General features: G+C 39.9%; 1 protein-coding gene across 1 annotated transcript in view; it reads right to left on the reverse strand.

Moving 5' to 3' along the window:
• Positions 1 to 6,893, reverse strand: part of slc47a1 (solute carrier family 47 member 1) — a 31,608-nt gene that overhangs the window by 3,686 nt on the left and 21,029 nt on the right. The gene's annotated exons all lie outside the window — the stretch shown is intronic.

A 6,893-nucleotide genomic window follows, 5' to 3' on the forward strand; every position in this document is an offset into this window, starting at 1 on the left:
TAAAAAATCTTGTAGAATGTGATTGTAGAATGGAAAGAGTTGATTAAATATCCTGGTAACAATACAGAGGACATGACCTCAGTACGTATGAGCTTTTCCAGTTAAATTTAAGAAAAAAAGTAAAGCTAACTATATCCATCAAGAAGCTCTAGTAAATCATATCAGTACTGAATTCCCTGTTGGTCTTTGAAGCTGTGTTTGGTCCTTTTCATGCCGTGTTCACTGCTGAGCGAATTGCCGGCGCTGCACCCCGCCATCATTCCATGCCAGGCCCCCCCGCCCCTGGCCTGAAAACCTCCAGTGCTTGAGTAAAGGTGTAAACACCTTCATACAGTCTGTGGTAAACACAAACACTCCCCTAGTGCTCCGAGCTCCCAGTATGGGCAGAGCTAATCTGACCAGTGGCTGCACAGCTAACTGAGCTAAGCACACCCATTTCTCTAAACTCTACTCACAAATCCCTTCATTTCTCATTGCCTGCACCATGTGGTCATTGAGAAAACACTGACATTCAATATTGTTCACTCAATAAGCACAGGCTGAGCTCGATTAGCACACAGGTGAACCACAAACAGTCAAAATTGATAACACACCAATCAGAAGATTCAATAGAAAGATAAAAGGCCCAATGCCAGTTCATTTATTTTAGGAACAATGGATCCAGAGAAATCTGAAGGAAGACAGAGAGGACACCAGAGAGGAGGAGGAGACACAGTATGGAGAGGAGTAAAGCCTAGGTCACACTACACGATTTATAGCCCGATTTGTTACGTGTGAACTACTCAACAACGCATCAAAACGACTCCCCGACACATTTCTGACACATCGCCGAAGTCTGCCAGAAATCCAGCATGCCAAATATCTGCCGGAGTCGGCCGGCTCAACATCCATATCCAGCCAATGAGAGCAGGCAGCTAATTTTTCACTGCATAACACTTTTTACTCCGGCAGGAGTAGGAGTAGGGAGGGAGGAGTAGGTGGAGAACAAGAGTCTCTGGCCTGTCATGGACCAAAGACAGGACGCTGGGGCTGAATAAGTAGTTGTTGGGTGTGTTGAACTGTTCAGCACACTAAGGAATAAAACATGAGCAAATGTTTACATTTGTTATTTCTTTTGTGTTCATCATGTGAAAAGGTTTCTGAGGGGGAGAACCATTATTACTAATAACCAGTTTTTGTAGTATTGCTTTGAATCTCTCTCACCAGTGTGTCAGACTGTGTTGCTGTGTGTGTGTTTCTGAGGGCAAAGTGTGTTTTTTCAGCAAGATTGAATAGTTTTGAGTGGCGAGCTTCATTTTAACCTGAAAATAGGATGTTTGAGAAATTGGGTGAGAAGTTGTGGAGTTGCGTTTAGAGTTTCTAGAAAAAGAAGCATAATTTCAAGAAATGTGTTTAAGAAATCAAGAAACTAACTTCAGCAACAAGTTAAAGCTCTCTGTCCATCAGGAAACTCTGTGAATCACAGAGTTGAGGCAGAGCAGCTGGGGGACACCAGAGAGAAAATTAGAATATATTTTCTAAATTTTTCTAATATTTCTCCATCAAATATGATCGAGTTTAACCAAAATCAGTGAAAAAGTTATTTTTGTACAGCATTCAATGGCGCCGGGTCCGTGAAACACGATGCTTCAGCAGCTTTATATTGAGAAATCTTTTCACTGGACGCTAAATTAATACAACAAGTGCAGAGTGAGTCATCAACATTTTAAAATGGTTGTCCAAATGACAAATTCTTAAATATCATCAAGAATACCTCTAAAACAACGTTTTTGTCATTGATGGGCCAGACATAGTGCAAAGCATATCATAGAAAAACATTTAAACGTGGATTTTGGGAACGGAAGATTTTGTTATTCTATGTCACACTAAGCAGACAACGCATCTTCACTTGTCTTCATTTGCATATGAAGTATGAAAGTAATCAGATTAAATTACTTTTATTTTGTGGTACTTGGATTATGTTATAAGTAAATAATTAGTAATTGTACCGGATTACATTTTTAAAGTAATCCTCCCAACCCTGTTACTGTACACTTTTCTGGGTTAATTGCTGTATTTAATTCAGATTAATTTCCTTACCAGTAACAGAGAATCTGACAGAGTCACTTAAAGGGGAGCTGAAGTCTCGTCTTGAAACACTTGTCTGATACTGACACTGGTACGATCCTTCGTTATCAAAGTTCACTTTAGGTATAATGAAGGTAGCAGAGTTGGTACTTGATGTTTGGGTCTTTCTGAATGAGCCTGAGGTCTGCTGCAGGAGGAATGTTCCACCTAAATGCTGAGTTGAGATGGAACAAGTGATGCTGACGTCCTGACCCCAGGTAACCTCACCAGCAGGATTCATGGAGATGCTGGGCTTTGGAAGGTTCACTGAAAAACAACACAATATTAGAGCAGTAAATGGACTGACTTTGAGTTACACGTTTTTCTGCTTTTTTAGTTTACTAAATTTCCTTTATGCCAAACGAATAGTTCACCATTAAGGGAAATAAGCCTTTTAAGTTTTTGGTCCCCTCTGGTTGCCTTCAGTAAGTTACTGCTGTTTCCTTGTTTCCAGTCTTTATGCTAAGCTACGCTGACTAGCTGCTGGCTGTGGCTTCATATTTAAAGGACAGCTATGAGATGAGTATCAATCTTCTCATCTAACTCTCAACATGAAAATGAATTATGTCATTATTATTTTTTCCCAATATGTTGAACTATTTCTTTAAACAAGTGAATGAAGCAGATTAATTTCCTTACCAGTAACAGAGAGTCTGACAGAGTCACTTAAAGGGGAGCTGAAGTTTTGTTTTGAAACACTTGTCTGATACTGACACTGGTACGATCCTTCGTTATCAAAGTTCACTTTAGGTATAATGAAGGTAGCAGAGTTGGTCCTTGATGTTTGGTTGTTGCTGAATGAGCCTGAGGTCTGCTGCAGGAGGAATGTTCCACCTAAATGCTGAGTTGAGATGGAACAAGTAACACTGACGTCCTGACCCCAGGTAACCTCACCAGCAGGATTCATGGAGATGCTGGGCTTTGGAAAGTTCTCTGAAAAAATAACAACAATAAAATATTAAATGTGTTACACTTTGATTCTGGCTATACATAACGTTGTTGTTCTGTCCTTTTTCAATAAGTGTGTAGTAGTAAGGCAGTTTAATGAATTTGTGATACACACCCTGTAAAAATAGTACTAACTCATTAGAAGCTTTAAAGACTTTACAATATTATTCTCTAACTGTAAAAATTATATAAGGCAAGGCAAATTTAAGTATAGTAAATGAATGATACCACCCTTTCTACACGGCCTCAGACTTCTTGGTTCATTGGCAATAAGAAGATCTAAAAGATAGTTTGGCCCCAAGCCATTTAAGAGTTTTGTAGACCAAAACTTATTTTAAAATCAACTCTCCAGCATAGTGGAAGCCAGCCTGAGAACCGGTGAGATGTATTCAAATTATTTTGTTTTTGTGTGCATTTTTACACACTGTAGCTGAAGTCTTTCTTTGGGTGGGCTGCTATAAAGACCATTTCAGTAATCTAACCTACTACAGATGAAAGCATATGTTTTTAAGATGGTAATATGCTGACTAATGAGTTAACATGGTATCCAAAATGTATCCAAAATCAGCATTTAAGATACCCAATCTGGCAGTTCATTAGCAGTTACCTCCCTTGTAACAAAGCAAAGACTGACATCACAGGGCCCAAGGTCGCCACTTTTAAAGCCAGTCAAAGCCCCTCCCACTAGGCTTAATAATTACATGAGAAAATACAATAAATCCATTTTCATGATTCTCAGAGGATAATTCTTAGCACATTTGGTGATCGCCTGACTTTCCTTCTAGCATGATCAGCAGGTTGACATTTGTGGTTCAGAAGGAGACCTTGGATGGATTACCATGCAATATGGTGGTCTTTGTGAAGCTCATCAGGTGAAAACCTATTTGTCAAAGACTATTTATCAGTCAGTTTGTTTTTCTTTTCAATGAGCATAACAGCCTCACAGAGCCACTAGCATGGCTGTAGATTTTTGTAGAAAATTCCTGCTCATGTGTATGGGCCATGATTTGAGGAATGTGTTCCTTTTTGCAACCTAACCAACCACTATATAATGTGACCAGAGGGGGCAAAAAGTCAGCAGAAGAGAAAATAGCTCTGAACAGCTCTACAGCTGTGTGTCCCAAAACTTTAATTAAGCCAGATTTGTCCGGTTCCTTGACCAAAGTGGGCCGACGGAGAGACATTCAGTGCTGCACAATCAGAAATATAAAACACATTTGGCAGAAGTTGTGATTCATTTATATTCTTTTCATCGCCTATACAGACTATCAGAAATATAAAACACTTTTAAAGGTAGACAAACAGTTGCATTTACAGTTTCATTTAATGTGTATTAAATAACATTTTACTCTTGTTTTCCTGCTCTTCAATTCCAAAAGCACTGAGCAGGGTGTGGTTACCAGCTCTAATCTAGTACTACATGTGAACAGCATTACATCACACACCACAATGACTAAGTGTCAGTGCTGTACCACAGCCCAACTGTATGCACACCACCTCAGCGTCATTAAAGTTCCAGTCATCATCACAGACTGTTCCCCAGGCAGCGTTGTAATAGATTTCAATTCTTCCAGATCACTGAGTAGACCCGGACCCAGCTAGACATAACATAGAATATTTTAAACACAAAGCAAACTAACATTACTGTACGCATGACACAGGAGAATGAACTGACCTGCAGCAGGTGAAGAAGCGGTCAGGAGGAAAAAGACTGTGGAACAGAAGAAATGACATGGCTCATTACATTCAGTAAACTGAAAATTGCAGAATTAAAGTTCGCCTTGTTTTAGTTTCCCATGTTTATTTCAATGATAGGAAGTTTTTTAAATGGTAAAATTGGCCTTAAGAGACTTCTGTTCTATACAATACAACAACCCTGCTATACAAAAAAGCTGCCTTTCAAATTAAATTTTGGAAAATCTGTCTTACCAAGGGCCAAATAGCGAAGGTTCCTCTGCTGTATGCTCCCCATAGCTGACATGATGGCTGCTCTGTGTCAATTATCAGTACCAACACAGATGAACCCTGGTGCACAAAAACATTACACACAGCTTGTCCTTCCTGAAATACTTCCTGTTTCTGGTGTTTTTTTTAGTACTAAAAGTCAGTAACTCTAAACCATCAACCAAAATCTGCAGCACTGAAGCACCACATCTATGACTAGTTCTGGATCTTGAAAAAGTTGTTGATCACCACAAAGATCCAAATGCTGCCTGCTTTATCTCCTCCTGATATGTTTCCATTTTGTGCATAAGGGGAACAAAACTCACCTTTAAATCCATGCACTGCACTGACCTATTACCTCTGTAAATGTATTCACAATTTGTTGTTATGGCATCTAATTGTTTACATAATAATTAAGTAGTCTAGGTCTTTTTCCAACTGTGAACAGTGTAAGTGAAAGGAGTAGGTACCTCGCTGAGAAGTTGGATGTGTCAAGCCTGATGCCTGCAGCTCTTTCGCCAAGTACGAAGCTGAAATCAGAATAGCCACCACCAAATTTAAGGGGCACATTCAGTCACAGTGTTGGGTTATGCAAGGGCACTGCCTTCATATTTTTTTCCATCAACCATGTGACCAGTCAAAACTGACCAGGTCTGAAAGAATGTTTACAACGTATAAATTAGCAGCCAATTCTGTGTTACACGTTTTAGGCAACGTCATTCCAGCTCATTACCTCAAGTTTTAAACTTTTTGAAATTGATGGTCAATTTAGAATGCAGAAAATGCAGTAATACAATGCAACAATGCAATAGAATCTGCAACTGCTCTAACTGAATATTAGTGTGTGTGTGTGTGTTTGTGCTTGTTTGTCTTGCATCCCACTGGTGACGGATATGGCCCTCCTGGAGTGCAGGCCTCATGGGCCAACAGAGAAGTCTACAAATCTTAGGGTGCTTTCACACCTTTAGTTCAGTTCATTTGGTCCAAACCAAGGTTATTATCGTAAACAAAGACAAATGAAATAACAAAAACTAGATTCGAAAACTAAAAACACATTGTAGGTTTGCAAAATTAACTAAAACTAACTAAATTAAAAGAGTAAATGTCCTTAGTTTTCGCCACATTTCAGTTGGATATGAAGCCGGGGGAACTGACGTTGCGTCTAGTAGGACCGACAGTTCAGAGGTGTGCGCAGTGATTAGCAAATAGCAAAGTCTGATAAGAACCCGTGGCTCACGTGAGCCACGGCTGTGTTATGCTTTTGCCCTCTGCGTGAAGAGCTGGCACACTGCGAGTCCAGGGTCAGGGCAGCATCTGGCCGCACCGTAACAGGTGACGGGTCTGAGCTGACCACGTAGTCTCCGAACACAGAAGACAAATCAGGGCTGGATAGAACATATGTATGTTTGTTTGTCATTTGGTCAAGACAGAAACCATTTTTATAAGACACATTTGGCAGAAGTTGTGATTCATTTACATTCTTTTCATCGCCTATACAGACTATCAGAAATATAAAACACTTTTAAAGGTAGTTCAAACACTTGAATTACAGTTTCATTTAATGTGTATTAAACAACATTTTACTCTTGTTATCCTGCTCTTCAATTCCAAAAGCACTGAGCAGGGTGTGGTTACCAGCCAACTATCCCTGATTGTGGCAAACATCTACATGGAAGAAGTGGAGAATAAAGCTGGAAGTACAAGCCTTCACAGAACACATCAACTCTGTGGACAGTAACATCAAGTTCACATGAGAAGATGTTCACAACAACAGTTTGGCCTTCCTGGACTGCGCTGTACACATTAAAGAGGACAGGAGCCTGCAGATTGGTGTTTACAGAAAACCCACACACACAGACCAATACCTACTCTTCGATTCACACCACCCACTGGAG

This window comes from Micropterus dolomieu, linkage group LG23 (genome assembly GCF_021292245.1).
Source record: "Micropterus dolomieu isolate WLL.071019.BEF.003 ecotype Adirondacks linkage group LG23, ASM2129224v1, whole genome shotgun sequence".
NCBI lineage: Eukaryota > Metazoa > Chordata > Actinopteri > Centrarchiformes > Centrarchidae > Micropterus > Micropterus dolomieu.